General features: G+C 48.2%; 1 long non-coding RNA gene across 3 annotated transcripts; it reads right to left on the bottom strand.

Annotated features, from left to right (window-relative positions):
- Positions 1-896: 896 nt before the first annotated feature.
- Positions 897-22,314, bottom strand: LOC122903092. Of its 3 annotated transcripts, none has more exons than XR_006383923.1 (4): positions 22,211-22,314; positions 6,951-7,043; positions 2,233-2,432; positions 897-1,466 (listed from the first exon to the last, which is right to left on the bottom strand). It is a non-coding gene; the product is annotated as an uncharacterized LOC122903092 (long non-coding RNA). The 3 variants fall into 3 exon arrangements; XR_006383922.1 differs by lacking the exon at positions 22,211-22,314 and adding an exon at positions 8,981-9,093; XR_006383921.1 differs by lacking the exon at positions 6,951-7,043.
- Positions 22,315-22,554: the final 240 nt, after the last annotated feature.

Below are 22,554 nucleotides of genomic sequence, written 5' to 3'. Positions count from 1 at the left end.
GCACTTGCCCTCCCTTCCTCCTCCCACGGCAGGAAATGCTTCCAAATCTTTGCACATCCTGCTGCTTCTCAGCCTAATGTTAAACTTTGCATCAGCACTGCCGAAAGTCATACCCTCCCAGGGGGTGACCGGGGCCTCTCCAGGTGACCCTCCCCCCAGGACACTGTTCCCAGCAGTTCCGCACCCAGTCTGGCATCTCCACTCTCAGTGCTCCCGCTGTGCAGAACGCAATGGGCCTCCAGCTAATAGACAACCCTTGCTTCTGCTCCAACGCCAGAAGAGTGTCTGGATTCAGAAACCCCTGCAAACAGAGACTGCAGGAAGATGGGTTTCCAAAGAAGACGGCAGCATGCGGTTTTCTGCTTCCTTGTATCTTGAGCTGGGATTAGAATAGAGCCCAGTGGGTGGGATCTTTAAAAAAATGTATCCTACGGCTCTCTGGAAGCACACACTCTCCTTTCTGGGGACCACCGCTGGGTTTTTCGGTGCCAGTTCCAATGGGGAAGTCGAGGCAGGCTCCGTAGCTGGTTTCTGGCCATACAAGGTGACGCCATTCATTTCCTCTGCGGATTGCTACCCAACAGCACAGACAGAAATCATGCAAGAAACAGCCTCCTGTCCATGCTACCTGGTGGCACGGGACAAGGAGGGAGACAGGATACTGAAATGCAACTTGTCTCATACTGATGTTACTTGGGTCAAAGGTTTTTGTTTGTCTCCTCCTAAAACCTTCTGTCCCATCTAAAGAAAATAAAGAACTCATGCTCACAAACCAAAACGACCACAATTTGTAGTATCCTTTCTTTTTTAAAAACATTTATAGCTCACTCAGTCCTAGAGTCCAACAAACTATGCATTTTCTTTTTATCTTAATTTACAAGGATTTATTCTGTGCGGGGACGGGGTGGGGGGGTATATACAGAGATGTCTATCCCAACATTATTGCCCCCTGCAGCAATTTATGAAACAAGGTAACCAAAAGAGAATTATGGGGTTTTATAGGGTAACTTTCATACCGTGGGAGAGATTTTCTTCCATGGTTAAAACGAGATGCAGGAGAATGACACCGAGCCGTGTGTTGGGGTGATGTCTGGAGGCTCTGCAGCCACACTGAGATCATGAGGGAGTCAGTTTACTGGTGTGCTGGAATGCAAAGACCAAGGAAAGCCTCCGGGTGTCATCATTTTGCTACAGAATTCAGCAGCCGTGGAACTACCTCTGGCTTCCTCCTTTAAGAGATAACAACAGTCCCTGTACTTTCAGCCACCGTGAATCAGTGAAAGCTACAGAGTTCTGGGCACTTTCCCACATATTTGTCACTTGAGTTCTGAACGTGCTCAGCAGCAGACACCGAACAGCGTACACATTGGGTGGCAGCCTTACTGTCTCTTCCTACAGCTGGTCTGGATATAGATCTCGAAACTGGCATCAGGTTGCTTGGTCACTTTCTTCTCTCTGACGTAACACTTGAAAAGGAGGCAGAAGACAGTTCTGCATGAAGTCTGGCTCATCTAGTCTCCCAGCAAGGTAGCACCCTTGTTCCCCTCACCAGTAAGGGCAAGCTCAGCACAGGGTTCTTGATTCACTCGCTCATTCATTCGCACAGTCATTGATTACGTGTCCCTTTCCTTCCACACTGTGAACTTCAAGGTTCTTATTGTTAGAGAAGAACAGGGAAAAGATTGGAACTGACCCCAAACATAATGCACTGCAGGTCCTGAATGTTTTGAGTGCAGGGGAGGGCCTTGCCCGCAGTGGCTCATTGGCAGGACGGTGTTTGCAGCCCCCAGAAGATGCGTGCTCAATAAATGGGGTAGGTGTGCCTGGGTGGCTAAGGGACTTGAGCATCCAACTCTTGGTTTCAGCTCAGGTCATGATCTCAGAGTCGTGAGATCGAGCCCTGCATCAGGCTCTGAGCCTGGAGCCTACTTAAGATTCTCTCCCCTCCCTCTGCCCCACCTACCCCCACCATTCTCTCACTCTCTAAAATAAGTAAATAAATCTTTAAAAATGAATATACCAGGGTAGACGGAAAGCCCAAAGGATTCCGTGGATGGCTTTCATGACGAAGGTAACAACTTATCTTGCCTGTTGAATACTGTGAGGCAAAGCTCCAATGACTTTTTCTGCTTCTGGGTTTCACCCAGAATTGACCCCCATAAACTCCAAGAATGATGTTTAAGAGAGAGAAGAAAGCACACAAACTAGAAATGCAAAGCTCATCTGACTTACCATTCTGAAGGCCTGAGATACCTTTGGTCTTAGCAAAGGTCCAATGCCTGGTGTTCCACCTGTGACATAGACACGTCTCAGCACAAAGGGCCAATTACTGCATGGCCAGCGCCCCACCCCCACTTTGCACGTGACATATACATTTCACTCTTGTTTCATTAATCATTTCTGTTTTCTCCATTCCGGTCTTCAAATCTGTACTGAAAAACACAATCACAGTAATCATAAATTTGAAAAACATTAGCAAAATCTTCTTGACAACAAACATGAGTTCAAATCACTTCTGCCACCTTCAGGAGCCTTAGGTCATTTGTGGATAAAAGGCAGGAAGGACAAAAGCCTACCCTAGCAGCCCAGTGCCATCATGGAGCCATCGGGAAGCCCAGGGACTGAGCAGGACTGAGGAGCCGTAGGAACCCGTTACCTGTTGAGTTGGAAGGCACCATTTCACAAGTGCGCAACTCGTACTCTGCTGGCGGGTCCTGTGGGCATCTCCTCCTGCATGAGGACCTGGCGCTCACCTGCCTCAGGGTGACGGGGTGGTAGCCCGTGCAGATAATGATATCTAAATGCTGCTATCTTCTGTTTCCCCTGGGACTTCCCACTGGTCTTCATAGTTGATGTTCACTGCCATTTTCTCTACTCCAGCAACTGTCTTCATGATGGCTAATTGGATAAATTATCCATAAAATCATTTTGTTTCTAAAAAGGTGCTTTTAGATGAGAGCTGGTCGCTGGTGAGAAGCAATCTTGCCATGTCCCCTCTCCTCTGGGGGAGATGGGGAGGGGAGCAGTGAATGACTTCGCCTTGGAAAACTAAACCACTCTTGCTTTTACAAGTTCCCTGAAGCAGGAGCCCCAGCGTTTTGCCAAGGACGTTAGTTTTCTGTTTCATCAACGCGCTGGGAGCCAGATCACTGTCTGCCCCGAGGTGAGGCAGGTGCGTCTGGGCAGGTGTGGATGGGATCTGCTCAGCCTGCTGTTCACCTGGAGGAGGGGAGGAGTCCCCATGAGGTGGAGGGAGCACGCATGGCTGGGGAAGCCCAGGGGACTGAGGAGGAAGGGGTGGCCCTGAGCACACAGGGAGAATGGAAGGATGGGGCACGCCGCCCTCAGGAGAACTAGACACAACCCACCACTCCTTGGAGTAAGGCGTTCAATGCTCACTTCCTGAAAAAGACTCCAAGAAGTCAGATATCCCAACCATTTGGAAAAGACACTCAGCTGCCCTCTCACTTCTTCCCCTGCTCTGAAAACAATCTTCACATTGCTGATTTTTATTGTTATTTTTAAATTTATGATTATTTTTGTCATTATTAGCACTCTGCCACAGGACATCTCCCCGCAACCCACAGTAAGTCAGCATGACTTCATCACCAATAACGCACCCGTGCAAAAATCAAACAAGTTCATGTCTGTGTTGTCTAAGCAAGTCAAGGGCACGGGGCATGGGGCTCCACCATCGTCCAGGCCACAGGTGACAAGAGGTCTCAAGCCTGACGGTCCAGTGCCCCACTGGTGACTTTGGCCTGTGAATTCCATCAACCCTTGTGTTGTCTAGGGTCCCGTCCCTGGTCCTCGAGCACTAGGATGTCCAGGAGTCCTGAGCTTCCCCGTGATGGAGAGAGGATGCTGAGCAGGCCCAGAGCCCAGACTGAAGTCCCTCTTAGCTGGACCAGGGGCAGGCAGCATCCTGCTGCTGGGGATGGCTGCATTCTCTAGACTTAACCAAAGACCATCAAGGGACCATTTCAGAGTCCTCTGGCTCCCTGGTGATGGTGACAAGGGCCAAGGCAGAGACTGACCCCCATCACCCTTTTCCCAACTCATGAGCAAAAACCGTCCCTCCCTGAGTGGTTCGATCTTACTCCTTTATACTTATGACTGGAGTGCAAAAAGTGTCTGGAGCCTTTGTGTTTTATCTGGTGACACAGTATCCAAGCCAAGCCTCTTCCCGTGAACCTCAGGAAAGGGACGATGGGAAGAAGCACGCCAAGCAGCAGTCTGAGATAGCCGGTATTGGAAATGTTATTCTGATTCTGCTGAGGTTTTTATTCTTCCAGCTCTCAACAGGGTCTTACTTCCCGTCTGCTACTGTACATAAGGCACCCAAAAATACGAAGATGTACTCTGATCAAACAGAAGGTTCTTTCTAGAACGTGTCTGTTTTGATCACTGTTCATTTTCCAAGGCTCACCTTGCCATGAGTACAGCAGATAAAAAGCTGAGTGATGAAAGCTAAAGAGAAGAAAAATAAAGAAAACAATGAGTAGAGGCATCTGGGTGGCTCTGTCATTAGGTGTCTGCCTTTGGCTCAGGTCATGATCCCAGAGCCCTGGGATTGAGCCCCGCATAGGGATCCCTGCTCAGCGGGAAGCCTGCCTCTCCCTTCCCCACTCCCCCGCTTGTGTTCCCTCTCTTGATGTGTCTCTCTCTGTCAAATACATAAATAAAATTTTAAAAAAAGAAATCAAAGAATGATGTGTTAAACTGTCCATGAGGACCCTCTACCTGACTACCCAATAGATGGAAAGCAGTCAACATGGCCAACGACTATGGACTTTGCCCCCGCCAAGTCAGCATGTCTCTGCCCTCCGCAGTGCCTTCTGTGTATAATGGCATCCTGATCCCACTTGAAAATAAAAGCACTAGATTTCACTGAGTACTTTTCACATGTAAAGCACTGTTCTAAACATTCTACTTCTCCTTCCTCATTCAATCCTCCCCAGGTCTCCGTGGTAGAGATGACATTACGATCCCCATTTGCCAGAGAAGGAAACTCATCTGAAATGTCCCCACAGAAGGAAACTGGATGGTGGTGATGACCAGGGAGAAGAAGGCTGTACCCTGCTTTAGCAAGGGGAAGGTAGAAGAGTTCTTCTTTGAATAGTAATAGACATTCTCCGGAAGTTAGTTACTGAAAATATACTGGCTGAAGTACACAGATGTAGTGACCAAAATATGCCATTTAATCCCAGACAGTCTACTTCTCAGAAACCTAATAAAGTTCACTATCCTGATGAGCTGGCATTAGGAAAAAATAGTTTAGGCTTGGCGGTATTCACAGCAGTTGCCCCACAAAATAAAATAAGCCAGAACTGCATGAAACTTGTCCGTGACCTCCCTACGCACAGATACACCACATCTTACACTCTATTTACATTTCTGCAGGATATTCCTTGTCCACGTGTTTGCTGAACGACCCCCTCAAGTAACAATTGGGAAAGTCTTCGGTGTAAGAAAATATCCATTGTTGAACTCATGGTTAAGAAATTGGTCCGTGGGAATGAAAAATCACATCAATATCTTCTTTAAAAAATTTTTTTTTGTTTAAATTCAGTATAGTTAACATAGAGTGTATTACTAGTTTCAGGGGTAGAATTCAGCGATTCATCCACGGCTTATGACACGCAGTGCTCATTACATCATGTCCCTTCCTTCATGCCCAGCACCCAGGCACCCAATCCCCAACCCCCTTCCCCTCCAGCAACCCTCAGTTTGTTTCCTATGATTAAGAGTCTCTTATGGTTTTCCTCCTTCTCTATTTTCATCTTATTTTATTTTTCCTTTCCCTGCCCTACGTTCATCAGTTTTGTTTCTTAAATTCCACATAGGAGCGAGATCATGTGGTGTCTGTCTTTGATGCCTTCATGGGCAGACTCCAGCCAGCTGTCGGACATGAACGGGGGGAAACAACAGCGATGTGACTCTCCTACCTTTCACAATTTCCCAAGACATGCCCAGGGGAGAGTGGAGAACTCCCCGTGTCCAAGCAAAGCTATAGGCCATGAGGATCCAGCAGGATCCAACCCTCCGCACATCAAGTGTTGACAGTTATCAACAGAAGGAGAGAAGATCCAGCAAAGGTGATTCGTGGGCCCCAAAATGACAATCCAAACCCAGCACACACAGCGGCCCGGGCAGGTGCTCTGGCACAACAGTGACGTTCTGAGCTAAGGGAACAGGAGCTCCTCCTTGCTGCACTTGGGCCCGGCCCCCACTGGCCACACAGTTCTCTCTGTCCACACTCTCCTTCTGAAAATGGTCATTTCGTTCTCTTCACTCCATTCACTTGGGTTCATCCTCTAACAGTCCATCCAGGAAGGCTTCCATGGGTCCACACAACTCTGGTCCCCCTTTCTTGTGCCAGCAAGCACTTAATAGCACCTCATCTGTTAATGTTCTGCACCTCATCTGTTAATTGACTATTTAATACCCCTTCCCTCAAGATGCTGTGATTCCTCTAACTCTGAGAACCGTGTTTGTCATGGTCATGACTGCAGTTCCAAGCCCTTAACACAGCCGTGCAGGAGGAGCTCTGTGGCCAGTCAGGGTTTGCTGGATTTGCCAGTGAATGAGCCCCAGAGGCAGATGGGAAAGTTAATGCTCATTTTTCTGGGTACCCAGTGTGAAAGAGCCCTCAGCAATGAGACAGAACCAGGGAGGGGGCTGGGGCTTCTGGAATTGCTTGATGGTCCTGATAAAAGAGATAAGCATCCCTGGTTTTTGGCTCCTTCCACACTGTGTCCTGCCTTGAATGTGGCTGTGATGCTTGGAATTAGGCAACCATCCTGTGACCATGAGGGAAAGTCAGAGCCAATCATATGGCATGCGGGCCTAATGTTTCTGAAAAACCAAATAGATGCTAACAGCAGCCGAGATCCAGACATCTTGCTAAGTAAACAAAACAAAGCGCTGTCTCAAGTGGGTTCAGTTACCAGAGTTCTCTGCTCCTTGCAGTGGAAGCCTTTCTGACAGTAGTAGTAGCAGGTATTCGGCAGAAATACCTCAACAGCCTGAGATCTCATCATCTGAAATTAAAAAGAAGATCGGGTATCTCTTACACTCAGTAGATCAGATATCTGTTACACTCACTGAAACTGATTCTAAGGCAATCCACAATCTGGTAACTGGTGGAGGGAGAAGGAAGAGATTTAAACACACAGTTATAAAGAAGGTGTTTTAATTTTTACGCTGGTCTCACTAAGAAGGAGGCCCCCACTCATCTCTTCCTCCAACATTACCACGAGTAGTTCACCCACAACAAACACATAGTTGTTACCAACAAAGGGCACAGAGTGTGATGAATAGTTTTTAAAGGAGCTGCTCGCCCCCCTTCGTCCCAATACTAATTATGTAACTAGTTATGTAACCTATTGACAGCTACATACTCGAATCCTGATCTTTTGATTTCATTGTGTCAGTTCATTTCCTTTAGAATTAAAAAAAGCAAAGAACAATGTTTCTCTAATCTATTACTAGCTATAATTAACTCCGAAAATATCTGTCCTTCAGCCACAGAGTACTTTTTATAGTTGTTGGAGGCGTTGCTGGTAAAGTACACATTGACATTGCATTCTAAGAGCTATTAATAAGGCAAGACTTGGATGTTTTTTCTCCACTGAGTTCATTCCCCACCTCCCAGCCTTGGAGTGACTGCTGTATTTTTAGCCAGCCAAGCTTAACCGCTCTGATCACAGAGTCAGGATCTGCCACTGAATTTCTTAAAGAAATCAAGAATGAGCTGGAGTTTTCCCATGCGCATATACAAACAGGCTGTCTTTTTTTATATCTGAGCTCAAATATTATACTGTATTCTGTTCTATCTAATTGCACTAAAATTTCTGACACAATATCCATTACATATGAAATTTACATGCAAATGACAAATAAATAGAATCTTGCTGCTGCTCCCTGGTCCGTGGTTCTTACGGTCAGCAAATCCTATTAGGGGCTTTATTAGCCAGCTCCGTGATGGAAATGCTTTATCTGATCCTATGACTTCAGCTGTGCAAGCCGGCCCGGCTGCACTGTAAAATGGAATCTAACTCCTATGGCTGTTCTTCCCTCTAACAGGAAACCACCAAAATTGAGTTATTGAATTGACGCTGTCAGTAGCATTAGGAATATCTGCACAATCTCATTTCTCATTAAGCCACAAATGTTCTTTTTCCCTCCATTCCAACACAGAATTATAACTGACTAGTGAGCACAAAGGTATACAAGTTGACCCTTTCAAACCTGCAACCACTGCAAAATGAGGTAAGACTAGGCCAGAGGAAGGGGACAGGTGGGTCTGGAGGAGAAGCTGCTCTGGGAAGCCTTACAAGACTACCTCACAGAACTTCCTTAATGACAGAGGCTACCTCTGTCCCACCTTCAGGTTGAACCCTGGGAAGAAACAGCTCAGATTCACTGAACTGACAAATCGCAAAGCATTCTTGATTTACTGTGACCTTTAGGACCAGCTGCTCTCTGTTTCTAGATAAGGAAGGAAAAAACCTATTTTGAGATGAGTTGAACTCAGGTGTACACCACACAAACCCTAAAAATAAGCCAAATAGTGGAGAATTCTTGTGTGTCTCACTGGAATTAAAGTTTTAAAAGTTATTTCAGATTTTTTTTTTGAGAATTAAAAATGAACTCATTAAAAAGTAACAATAAGAAGTCCATGAGATGCCAACATAAATGACATATTTATGAAAAATAACTATTTTAAAAAATCTGTGAGAGGAGGGACACAGTTTTGCATTTTTGCAAATCTCTGAATGTCTGCCTTAAGACAACTGGACTTCCACGTCAGTTTCTGCATTCCATCTCTTGCAACACCTCAGACGACGCAGCTTCCGGGAAATCCCGCTGCATGCACATGAAGAATGAAGGTGGAAAAGCTAACGACAACACGCCGCTGCTGATGGTAATGGTGATGATTGGAGTGTTAGGAACCCCAGGGGTCCCTGGAACCTACCTTGAGAACCACAGCATTTTGCAGGTGAACAGCCTCCTCTGTGTGTAACGGGCCAGTTATCAGCACTCTGACGTCCAGGGGTTGGAAAGCTGTTCACAAGAGGCTCTGCTTGGCTCGGGTTCACACCTTCTACCACATACCCTTCATCCAGCCCCCACGGAACTACCAAAAGAAGCAAGTGGCCCATTTTTGGTGTCTCTAAATTGGTTCCACCAACCCTTGGTATAGGAAGATGTAGAATTTGAGGCCCAAAGAAATCATGTTATGTCCAAAATCTAAGCTCTGGTGAGTGGAACCAGAAGATGGCTTTCAAGTCATGGAAGAGAGTCATGGACCAGTCCCCAGCCCTCAGCCACCATGGCGATGGTTTGGCTGAACTAGGTCTAAGGCTCATATGTTAATCTGCGTCATCTTCCCTGCTGGACTGAAGGATCCTGGGATTTCAGAGTCTGTGGAAGAAGACAGTCCAGAGAGATGAACTCCCAAGAGTTAGAGTCTTCCATTGCTAACCATTTCTTCTGCATTGGTCCTAAAGGAAAGTCTCTAACAAGGAGATCCACGTCCACAGCAAGATCCCCCGTGTTATCTACCTGCTAAGAGAGGCACTAACAAATCGGTCCATCCCACAGCTAACACTTTCCCTCCTGAAATCTTCACATGAGCGATGAATAAGTATGAAAAACAGGAGTCCCGCAGGTGGGGCAAGGAATGGGGGTTCTGACTCGCAGCCCCTCAAACGCGGCAGGATTTGTCAAATCGCGCATTACTACTTTCTATCACAAAGCTGAAGGGGTGTTTGTCCCACAGATATTTATATATTAAACCCTGTTCTTAGCCCTGGGTAAAGGTGAGGAATTCAGGCACCGTCCCTGCCTGCACAAAGCTCACATTCTAATGGGCATCACCGATGCTAAATAAGCAAGAAATCAAACCACCCCAGGCAGTGATGAATGCAGGGAAAAAAATGAAGCTGGGTCATGGGAGAGCCTGTTTCAGATGGGATCTCCTTGGGATGGAAGAGAAGGCTCTTTAGAAAGAGAGGATGCTGGGACTTGGACCTCTCTCAGGAGGAGAAACCAGCTCTGCAGAGATCCACGGAATCAGCATTCGGGCAGAGGGAAGAAGAATCACAAACCGTCATGAGACAGGAACAAGCCTGGGGATTCACGGAGCCCCAGAGGGTCCAGGAGGCTGCGAGAGGAGGCCAGAGAGGATGGTGAGGTTTTAGAGAAGTTCCTGAGTCTGAGTTTCCTCACCATCTTCCATGACTCATCTGTTCAAAATTAAATCCTTCTCAAATCTACAGAGAAAGAAATTGGCCTTTCTACTTTATGTCCAAGCCAAATTTCCAGCACTCAAATCAGCATTAAATCAGAGCTCAAGCAATTCAAATGGTCACTTTGCTGGCTCAGTGAAACCCTTTCCTCCAGTGAAACAGCTCCTACCATTGATCCTGGCACCCTAAGCCCGAGGGCAGGCAGAAAGTCCCTTAAGCTAAACCAATGGAGCCCGAAGACTGTATAGAAGATTTTATTCCCATTTAGAAGGAAAGCTGCAATGAATTTATTAAGTATGACTGCAAGTATATAGCCATGATAAGAACAAAAAATCACTGCGAAGGACCCTGCAGGTTGGTGGCAGATTTTTAATTTAGTATTTCAAATTTAAATCTATTCAACAAATATTTAATGAGCCCTAACAAGCCAGTCCTGTGTTGGGGGTGCAGAAACAACACGTCTGCGACCCTCTGTGACAAGCACATAATCAGAATGACAGACGCAAATTCAGATAATCAGCTCTGGTGCTGGGAATAAAAGGTAAAGAGAGCAAAGAAGGGGGTGGGATAAATATTTGCAAAAAGCCTTATGGAGCTGGACCGTGTGGATCAAAAAAAAAAAAAAAAACCATGCATGTCTGCATAATTAAAATATCTCAGTCTCTAATTATGGATTATAAATTATAATGGTATGTAATACATTATCTTCTTCCTTTCTGTCGTTAAGTGATCTCCGAAGTCATCGGTCTAAATGACAGCGAGTGGTAGTCGACCTAAAACAGGACAGAAGCATTTTTAAAACAGAATTACCAGAGAGAAAGAGCTCCAAGGGTAGTGTCACCAAACGACACCCCTCCAGGTGGGATGAAATCACAAAATGCACCCTGGATGCCTGATTAGGGCTGGCCCTTTGTTTTTTTTAAGAGCTGTTTACTGCGCAAGGCTGCTGCAAAGAAACTATAAGGCTATAACATGTGCAACAGGTCACCTGAGCCAGCTACCTACCAATGAATTCAGTGAGAAACATCTAACAGATCTACTGGGCAGAAACCAGTGTTGCATTGTTACTGAAGTTAAAAACAAAAACAAAAACAAAAAACTCTAAAGTGAGCAGAAAAAGCATTTCTTGGAAATTCATGTGGAAAACTGATAAATCCTCTCGGAGTGTCAGGAAAGAGCTGGAGCTGTGTTTCTCCGTCTACCCAGGGTCGGGCTTCTTTTGGCATTTACAACACAAGAAAACTAATTCAAGTTAGACACGCAGCCCTGTGCAACTTGGTCATGTGCCGGAGGCAAGGTTCCTGGGCGACTTCCTGTGCTCTGAGGCTCCTTCAGAGTCCCTTCCTCACACAGATGGCCTGAGCTGGGCTCGACCTCGGGGCCTGTACACATCCCAGCGTCTTCCACCTGTAATGCTCTCCCTCGGGCTCTCCATGGCTGGCTCCTTACCCTTGTTCAGGTGTCTCAGCAAAGCTTTCCTTCCCAGAGCACGGTTTCTAACCAGCTCTCCTCAATCCCCAAGCCCTGCTGATAATTCTGGTGCTTATTATCCCTTACCACCTTCTTTCCTGTGCTCGTGTCCTGACTGTCTACAGTGTAAACACCTTGGGACTTGTCAGCCCTGGTTCCCCTGTACCCGCGCAGCCTAGAAGGGAGCCTTACACAGAGGAAGGCCTGGGGCTCTGCACAAAGCAGGAGAAGAAATGGAGGCTGCAAAGTTAAAGATTCTTAAAAGTTGGAGAGCTAGGGAGTGTTGTGCTGGGACTCCGACCCAGATGGTCCTAAGTAGCGGGCCACACTGCCCCTCACTCACACCCATGTGGAAAGCAGCTCACAGAGGAGCCAGACTGCCAGCCTCACTGTGCCAGGGTGGCTGTTTTCTGCCCCCTCTGGGAGAGAGGAGGGAAATACACCTGGTCTGTTAGCAGCAGGCTCCCATGACCACAGGAAAGGTCAGGAGCAGAGGTCAAGGGGTGGATTCCATGCCCTTGAATGTCCACTCCAACCCTAGCCATCCACCCCACTTCACATACTGACCTGTGAGTGAGCAGGTTACACGGCATGCCAGAAGGAACTCCGCAGATGCAGTGAAGGTTAGGGACTGAAGACGGGCAGCATGTTCTGGGCTATCCCCGTGGGACCCAACCACATGAACGCTTAACAGCGGAAGAACAAGGCAAGAGAGTCAGCCAGAGAGACGTCAAGGCAGAAGCAGAAGAGACTGGAAGCCTGGCAGGGACTGCACCTGCCATGGCCACTTTGAGATGGAGGAAGGGGACTGTGAGCACAGGAATGAGGGCTTCCTGGACAAAGCCCTCAGTGGAAAGCCAGCAAGGAAACTGATGTCACCCCAGGGAAGGGAGCTGCTCGCCTTTCCTGGAGGCTCTGGGCTCACAGCACACTCATCCAGCTGGGAATCCAGCATGGTGAGCAGGCGGAGGGATGAGTTCTGACTCAGAAGCAGTTCCCATAGTAACCGAGACCAAAGGGAAGGCTGAGCTGAACTTCGGGAGGGAGGAGGAGCTTGAACATCATTTTGGAGTATTCCCTCTCTGTGTATCTTCCCACTGTTCATGAAAGAGCTCTTTGTTTCTTTCTGGGAAACCACCCTGTTTTGATTTACTCTGTGTGGTTTGAATGGAGTCCAAATATTCTGAGCCAATCAGAACATTCCATCCTTTGGGTCAAAGTCACTGGCTCAAATCAGACCAATGAGAGGCAGGCCTGGGATCTCTCTGGCAACCTCAGTGCTTAGGACAGTGGGCACATAGTAGGTGCTCAATAAATAGCATTTAATTAATTAATGTGTGCTGTTATTTAGTTGTAAGCAAATCAAACTTTGCAAATACATATGTGTATTTTGGCAATGGCTTAAGTAATGTTCCTAATTATTACCTCTATCACTTTGCTTACTTGTTTTCTGGAAAAGGGGGGATGTCTCCCTTGTCAGAGGGAATGTTTCCACTGGGACAAGCCTTACATTTCTGCTGCATGCTGCTGGAGCCCCAGTGACCAGGACGAGACCCCGAACACTGCAGGCACACAGGAAATGTCTGTGGAAGAATAGCACGCTCTACCCCCAGCCTCAGTACGGCTTCTCCTCCTGGATTTTATGCTCGGAGTTATCTGGGAATTCAGCTCAAACACTGATTCTTCAAACTGAGAAGGGTGAACACACTCAGTCTAATTTAGCCAGAAACAGGGGCCAACAACAGACCTCACTCTACTTGGCCTCTAAGAAAGCCTCAGCCCAGCAGTGGGGGCCACTAACGCAAGATTTGGTTCCGTGGACCAACGGAACATGACGTCACGTGTGTTCCACACTAAGCTGGGCCAAAGCAGGTGTTCGTTCATCTCTATCTCCGATCACATTAGGAAAAGCTTTCTGTCTAGAGTCTAGAGGAAAATGTGCCAACCTGACCACTGGACGACCACCTGCCTAATTCAAATTTTAATTATTAAATACATCAGGCAGGTAAACAGTGCAGAAAATAACACAGCACCCCTGTCCCCACTAGCTCAGGAAATAAAATACAGGTGTGCTGAAGTTCCTGGGAACCCCCACCTCACCCCATCCACCCCCTGCCCTCCCCAGAGACAGACATGATATGATTTCCGAGTGTATTTTTTTTTACTGTGCACTAAATAATTAGGTATTCATAAAAATGTATGAAATTGTTTTGCATGTTTTAAACAAGATATAATGATATCTTGTTCTAGGTATGCTCTGGCAACTTGCTTTTTAATTTTTATACTCAATTTTACATTTTAAAGACTTATCCCTACTAAAAAATGCAGCACTAATTAATTTTCATGGCTGGTTAGCATTTCCCTGGATGAATCCAGGAACGTGTGTCTGTCTCCCATGCTCCTGTTCCTGGGCGTTTCAGTTTCCGTGCCTGGAGATGCTGCCTCTCCAAGCACAGAGAACTGGTGAGAGGTCCGATTCTGGGGATGAAAACGCTCGGTTCAAACTCACTTCCTTAACTTTGCTCCCTTGAGAACATCACTTCACCCTTCTGGGCCTCTGTCTGCTCATCTGGAAAATGGGGATCATAATCCTGAGGATTTCTGAAGGCTGCGAAGAATTAAATAAGATGGAGGGATGAAAAGCATCTCAGAATCTTCAAAATAGGACCAATCTGAAATCCAGGGACTGGAACATCCAACATCAGTTTATAAATGCCCCATGAAAAACAGCAGACCATCACCAAGTTGCATTCAATCAAGCCAGGCCCTACTCATTCACTCAAGTCTCCTCCTCCAGGAAGGCTTCTCTGGTTGTCCACCTGGACTGCAAGGTCCTCTCTCCTCTCTCAGGTCACTTCCTGTCCACATCACTTCCTCAGGGGCTTGTTCAGAGAGTCCTTCACTCAGAGGGTCTATGTGCCTTGAAGCCCACCACACAGGCCTCCGTAGTACATGCTTGGCTAAGTCATGCTAATCGATAGTCTACTTGGATCCAGCATCCAGCAAGACAATCCTGATATCTTCTCTGGGATCTCATTAGTATTGCTTCATTTCATTCTCTAATTCCTAAAACAGAACTACTGAAATGGAGTCCTTTCTATTTCTAGACTCATTTATTCAAAAGTTACACTTTGGCCTGGGGAAAAATATGTTAACTTATTCATTTGCCTTCTCTTTCCCTCTACAGAGTCTGAGAGTTCCATGAGGGCTTGGACTATTTTTCAAGGGGGAAAAAAAAAAAAACTGAAAACCAGACAGCGAGAGAAGCAGAAAGGAGAGGAGAAAGAGTGGAGAAAAGGGAGGAAAGCAAAGGGTGGAAGAAAAAATAACCCAGGATTTGCACACAGGACAAGGCAGAAATGCCTGTAAGACAGAAAGTGTACTCTAGTGGCTTCTAGAAATCCCACACACATGGGGCACAAGCCCCACAGCACCGAACGGGGTTTCTTGAGTCAGCAGCCAAGACTTTGGGTCACTGAGGCAGGCCGGCAAAGAATGTCTGCGGCTGCACCTGTTCTCACCTCTGATGATGAAACCGTTGTTGGCCGGGTTTTCCAAGGCCCAACAATTGAGATTTGATTCTGGTGGTGCAGAGACGTGACCTTAAGTACCACCGAATCACAGAGTGAGACCATCATCTCCTGCAGGTTCTCCTTCCGCCCTCCTGTCTGGACTTCAGGGAGAAAGTCCTGAGCCGGGGCTAACCTGTCTCTGGCAGTGATGCCTCCCCTTCGGATGGAGGACGGAGCAGGCCTCCATCCAGACCCTTCTGCAGATAACGGTAATTCGAATGAATTTCATGTTGTTGTTGTTTCCTATGTGTGGTCTTTATATCTATGATCACCTTGTCTTCCTCATAAGCCAGTTTCCTACTTATGGTGGTAGAGGTCAGGTTTCCTTTTTAGATGAATTACATGTTTTATAAAAGCCACTGACTTAAAGACAAAGTAAATAATTATACATGGGGTGCACATCTGGTGAAACGCATGATAATCGCACATCATTGGTATGGTAAAAAGCAAAACTACCGAAGTGGTAGGTAGCTGGCATTAAGGAAACAGCAGATAGAGCACATCAGGGTATCTGAAATGATAAATCATCTGTAATGACCAGGCATGGGGTGGATATCTTCCCCAGAATGAGACAAAAGCCCTAAGTACCCTATCCTTCTGTGCTCACGACATTTTATTGGCTGGACCGCCAACTGTTATGGTGTTGGCCATCCACATACCTTATTTGGGATCAGCCTCATACTACTTCTCAAGTCAACCATGGACCCAACAAATATGCATTGATCACAGAGAGGTCATGTGGCATGTCGAAGGCTGCAAAGCTACTTCCAGGGTGCCAGGGATTCATACGCAGGTAGCCCAAATTCAGTCCTCTCTTATCCCCTGTCCCATGTGATCTCACAGATCTGGGAGGCCCCTCTGTGACCCAGGAAAGCATTGTTACAGGAATCCAGGAATGAATTCTCCCAGGGTCTCTGTCAAACTTTCCAAACACAAAGATCAATCCAATTCCACCCTGACAACCCCCGGACCCGGCACTGCACATACTCCGCACCATGTGTCACCCCCGTGCTGGAAGTTTCTCAAGGCATTGTCAGATTTAGATACCAGTGGTTAACCTGAACCTAATTACATGTCACTGAAAAAGAAATTCAATTCTTCCTGAAATTAGAAGTTATAATTCCTGAAATTATATCAGTCTCAAATTCAAACTGAAATAGCAATGTGACACGTAAGGAGAAAATTCACAAGAAAAGATATGAAAATGGCTCTCAAACAGATGAGAAAGTGTTCAGACTCAAAATTAGGTAAAAGTTAAAACAACACTGAGATGCCACGACTTGGCTAACGGACTGACAAAAATTACAAAGCACGCTAACACGTGTTGCTGGCGAGGCTGTCGGGAGCGTGGCAGCTCTTAGGTGAACAGCATATGCACTTATGTCTTAACCCAGGGGTCCCACTTCTAGAAAGCCATCTGAAGCTACTCCCCCAAATATATTAAAATACATGCACACAAGTTGGCTCCTTATAGCACCGTCTGTAGCTGCAAAATATTGGAAACAATAAAATCATGTCCAGATCTAGGGGACTGGTTGAGTAACTTGGGGTGCACCCACAAGCGAAGGACTAGGCAGTTAGAGCAGAGGACGGGGCGGAGTGGTGGTAGTAGAGGAGTCGGTGTATGGGAACTCTGTGTACCTCCCACTCAGCTTTGCTGTGAACCTAAAACTGCTCTACAAAATAAAATCCATTTAAAAGGACGAGGGGAAGGAATGAGGAACTGAATTGGGAGTCATTTCCAGGACATAGTGTTAAGTGCACACATGAGCAGCTATAACAGACCTCCCTTGGTGCAGAAGGACGAGGGTGTAGAGAACACACACACATCTGCTTACTGGGGCAAAATAATCACAGGGAGGATACAGCGGAAATGAAAGAGATTGGAATGGAATGTGAATGGCACTGATGAGCCCAAGCATATTACAAATGAACAACACAGCCACACAGAAGGATAGGGGAAGGAAAAGATCCTGCCTGAGTCGCTTTGGAAACTGTCTCTTGACTAAGGCTAAAGACGAGGAGCACCTCTGAAACAGCTCACACTAGGAACCTGTAAGGACGGAAACACGGAACGGGAAAGCCAAGTTTCTCGATGTCAGAAAAAGAAGGTAAAAGTAAGAAGAGGGGAGACGGACAGAAAGAACGCTGGTGATTTACTGCAATCAGAGGTACCGGTATGAATCGTGTTTGCGACAGACGGACGGACAGAGAGATAGATGGAAGCACAGAAAGAAGTTGTGGGTGCGCACGCGGGTACACGGGTTGCTTGCCTACGTCCACTTCCTAGTTATGTCTACACCCCGGGCTTCGGAGCCAGCAGTGCAACAAGCCAGTGAAGTACAGGGCTCGGCAATGTCCCCTAAACCCCTTAGCCCAGCTGGAGAATGTTCTCCATTTGGCTGACACACAGCCAGCCAGACCTGAGGGTAAAACGCTCAGACTGGATCTTCTAACAAAACCTTTAACTTCCCGGTGAGTTTCACCTGCAGGAAAGGAAATGAAAGGGAATACGAATCTTAAGGCCGTTCTCCTCAATTATAAATAGGTTTAGTACACCTCCCAAAGACTCATTTAGAAGAAATTTAAGTTGTATTCTCTTCCCTATAACCGTGGCAAACTCCTCTGGGCGTTGGAGGAGGCTTACACTTCTGTCTCACCCTGCCTCGAGCATAACGCAAGACACATTTTGTCTGAAAGCTTATGTGGAAAGTCATAAACGTCGGCAGGCAGGTCCTCCTTTTGTCCCGGAACCCGCTGACCACACAACGTTCCATCAGGGCTTAGGAACATGTTATGAAGTCACGGGGACGAGTATTGACAAATGCCGCACGCCCAGACAAGCCATCATCCCCCGTTTAATCTCCCAACCCAGGGCCGTGCCATCAGTCTTTTTTTCCATTAGCAGGTGGCATGGTGGCGGTCCTGAGAGATGAGGTTGTTCTGGCGACAGCGTTTTCTGAGATGCCTTCCGGTCCCCCACTGCACAAGGCCGGTCCTCAGAGGAGAGCGTGATGGAGCCGCGGTGAGGCCCAGCTTGGAGCAGGCTCCGTCCCTGCCCTCGGGGTGAGCCACCAGCTGGGAAACGGGCAAACGCGTACGAACCCACACATCCAAGCGCGCGCACATCCGTCTATCCATCTACCATCCATCACGAACGAGACTCTCCTGGAAACCTGTGTTTTAAGTAAGTTCAGAGTTTCCAAGGGACAGCGAGGTCCCGTGCCCCGTGCTGGGAAGGCTCCACACGTTAACCACTCTCCGGGGAGAGGACACCGGGCTTGTTCCCGGCTTGCAGGGTTGCTGCCCATGACGCTGCGACGGAGACCCACGCGCAGGTCTTGGCGGGGACGTGCGTGTGCATCTGCAACAAATGCCTGGGAAGGCAGTGAGCTGGCCAGGCAAGTGGGTTTGAAGTTTTAAGAAACTGCCAGCTTTTTCCAGACTGGTTGCACCATTTCCTATTCCCACCAGCGATGCAGGCGAGATCCCGTTTCTGCACCTCCTCACCAACATTTGGCATGGCGCGGGTGTCTACAAAGCCTATATTTAAGTCAGGGAGCGGGTCACAGAAATTAATTCAGGAGGACGCCTGGGTGGCTCAGTGGGTTAAGCCTCTGCCTACAACTCAGGTCATGATCCCAGGGTCCTGGGATCGAGCCCCGCATCGGGCTCGCTGCTCAGCGGGGAGCCTGCTCCCTCCTCCCCAACTCTGCCTGCCTCTCTGCCTACTTGTGATCTCTGTCAGATAAATAAATAAAATCTTAAAAAAACAAAAACAGAAACAAAAAAATTAATTCAGGGATGGCCAGGGGACCCAGAGGGAAGGGAGACTTGCTCTGAGGAGGAATCTTTACACTCACGCAGGCTGAGCAACCCAGGACTCGGCAGGTGCCTGAGTCGTCCACTTAAGCCTCCAGCAGAGGGTAGAGAACCCGCCAGGAAGGTGCCACCGGCTCACCTGCTGTGGAGTTGACAGGAGGCTTCACCAGGGCCAGCGGGTCCCCTGTGCCGCCATCTTGAATACGGGACCTTGGCCTTCCCTAGAAGCCCCGCCCCCACAGCCTTCCTTGGCTTCCCATTGGGCAGATCAATGTCATGTGACCACCCTTAGCTGCAAGGGTGGCTGGGAACTCTGTTTTCCTTTAAGCGGGGCACACTGCTCTGACAACGATATGTGGGTGCAGTCAGGGAAGAGCGGGGGAGTATTTACCGACTTAGAGTCGGTCCCATGAGCAAACAGCGTTACAAGGAAATAATCGCCAAAAGAAATAAAAAAAACAAAACCGATAAAGAGTTTAAAATGGCTCCCCCTTTGGAGCAAGGCTAGACATAGAAATGCACAAGGATGATTTCGTTTTTCATGGTATGCCTTTCTGGATATGTTTGGAATGTTTGGTTCTCAATAAATCACGTATCGTTCCAGGAGCGGAGAGAACTTAACAATACTTCCGCTCCTCGTGCATTCCGTACCAGCTCCCGTGTGCTAACTGCACTGGGCATGATTTGCTGCAACTCTGCAAGTGCTTTCTCTGATCTGGCCTCCCAGTTGACTTAAAACGGAATCTCCCGAAAGGTGTTTCTCTTTTTTCTATACAGTCTCCTTTAACAAGAATAGCCATTTGCATTTTTGAGTGGGAGGGGAGGATAGGACAGTTATAAAGAAAGAATTTTCTAAAACAAGGGTGGTTTTACACGTTAAGCGTTCACCCAGTTGTGCAGTTCCTCTTTCGAGTAGAAGATACGAGATTTGTTTTTCCCCTGACCTTGGCAACTTAGTTTTGTTGTTTTTTTTTAACAAGGTATATGGAGAAGAGTGCTTAACAGAGGATAAATTATGCAGACAGGATAAGCTCCACTTTGTCTGAACAGCTTGTTAAAAGCCATCCTTCTCATATGATGTGGGGCTCAATTTCTAAAGTCTGCGAGTATGGCATCAAAAGTACTCCTGAAAAGTATCTTAAATCTCCCATAAAGGACAAAATAACTCCGTATCTTAATAAATCCAGCATAACCAGTTTTTTCTTGAGTGTTGTGCCAGATTGCTGTTTCTTTGGCCCACCTCTAGACAAACTTCAGTTAGGCAATGTTTCTATAAAATAAAAAACATAAAGACATACACAATCACACACAAGTGAATGTGCGTGCGCGCACACACACACACACACACACAGAGTCTAAATCCTGTATCTAATCCTAAAGACTAGACTGATAGTCAAAGCCAACAGAGAAGGAGAGAGATGGGAGATTCACTCTGCGTTTAATCCAGGCACACACATGTACTCAAATGAAACAGACAAGAAAGATAACCCCCTACAGGCCATCACACATCTGCATATGTGGGGCCTTGTTTTTCTGGAGTGTGTAGAGAGGGGCACCGTTACAGACTGTAGAAAACACTACTGGAGACAAAAGAGTGTATTGAGCTGTCAGGAAAACAAGAAGGGTGGATTTCTCTGGAATTCCAGGCTGTGGATGCACGTTTCTAAGAAGCGAATGCAACTTTTCAATATCGGTTGGCAGAGCGTCCACGTGTCCTACCAAAATGCTCCAAGCCCAGCTTAAACAGTTTCAGGAAGAAGAGAATCCACGAAGGTGAATTTGGCTTTTGACCACCAATGGGTCCAGAGGCCGGGGTGGAACTGGTGGCCCCACAGGAAAGGCGCAGAGATGTGTGCAACCTGTGGGCAGTTTAATCCCTAAGGTCCGGCAGACCCTCACCCCTGCGGAGCGTCAAGAAAGAGGTATTCTCTCATTTTGTCCTCCCTGACCCGCACGCCAGGACCCTGGCATCAGCTGTGGACACAGGCACTGCCCCGGAAAGCTGAGGCCTCACTGCCCGCTGCCCACCCCCGGGGTGGGGTGGGGTGGGGGCAGAGCCAACACCGCTTTCTGCCTGCTGCTCCTAGGGCTCCTGAACCACCTCTCCAACCCCTCCCATCGTGTCAGCGCAGTGACCCCAGCCCCTGCACAGAATAAAAATAGCAAGAGTCATAAGGCTACCTGGCCTCTGGAACACTCCAGGTGCTGTGCTTTGTCCCCAACATGCCCATTAAGTCCCCTCAACTCCAAAATGTTAATTCTCACCGTGCAGGGGGACCGAGGGGACGGCCTCAGGTATAGGACTTCTAGGAAAACCTGTCCTACAAGATAGGCTCACACCTGCTCGCCCAGACACCGGCGTCTTTGAGTCCTACAATCTCTATTGCAACCCCCCAAATTACATCAGACTGAATCTAGGGTGTGTGTGGGGGGGTCCCAGATTTCTGCCAAGCGGGAGTTTCTGTTAGCTGCCTAGCGAGCGAGCCTTCTTACGTGATCCAAGAACAGGTGCAAAAAGCCAGGCCCTCCCCCAGGACTCCCAGTCCCAATTAGACAAGCTGAGGATATGGATGGGGGGCCAGGATGGGAGCCCGTGTTTGTGGATAAGGGTTCACATAACCTGCCCCACTTCCTGGATCCTAAATGCCACAGTGTGTTCAGTGTGGAGTGGGAGTAGACCCCATGGAAACCCGCCGTGGGGGACACTAAACGCTTCCCCTCAGCCATGCTCCCTCCTCGCTCCTGGGAACTGAGCCTAGTCTGGTTCCAGGTCCTCCACATGGTTCCTGGCAAGGGTGCTGAAGGTCCTGAAACAGACAAATTTGTCCCAGTCCCCTACGTGGCTGCCCACGGGTCTTCCCATCCAGGGAACGGTCCGCCCTGAGCTCCGCAGAGGCACTTCTGGTGGCATCAGCGCCCCCGCCAGATTTCCCCAACAAACCCCAAGTTCAAGCTGCCGCGCCCTCCAGAGAGTCCGCGCGACAGACGCCCACTCCGGCCTTACCTGTGCCCGGCCGCGCGCCAGCACCGGGCTCAGCGCCCCACACCTCCCCGCCCTGCGGCCCCGGGTTCACAGCGCCCGTCCTGTACCTGCAGGGGGTCCTCACTCAGCGGCTCCCGCTCTGCCGGCTGCAGGCGCTTGGATCCCCGCAACTTTCCTCCAGCCCCTCGGCCGCCCAGCTTCCCGACCCAGCTCCGCCTACCTTCGCCCCGCTCCCTACCCCGCCCCCTACCCCGCCCAGATCCAAGCCCCGGCCCCGCCCAGATCCAAGCCCCGGCCCCGCCCACCTGCTCCCTGGGCCTGCCCGGCTCCGCCCGGGTCCCAGATCCTTCCCCACCCACCTGTGCCCAGTCCTGGCCCAGCCCCACGCGAGGTGAAAGTGGAGAAGCAGAGCCCTCCATCCCTGGTTATTCCTCTAGACTGGGATTATTCC

The sequence above is a fragment of the Neovison vison genome, chromosome 3, assembly GCF_020171115.1.
Source record: "Neovison vison isolate M4711 chromosome 3, ASM_NN_V1, whole genome shotgun sequence".
NCBI classification, from domain to species: Eukaryota; Metazoa; Chordata; class Mammalia; order Carnivora; family Mustelidae; genus Neogale; species Neogale vison.
Note: the sequence above shows the minus strand (reverse complement) of the source record. Positions and strands in the feature narration are given on the sequence as shown.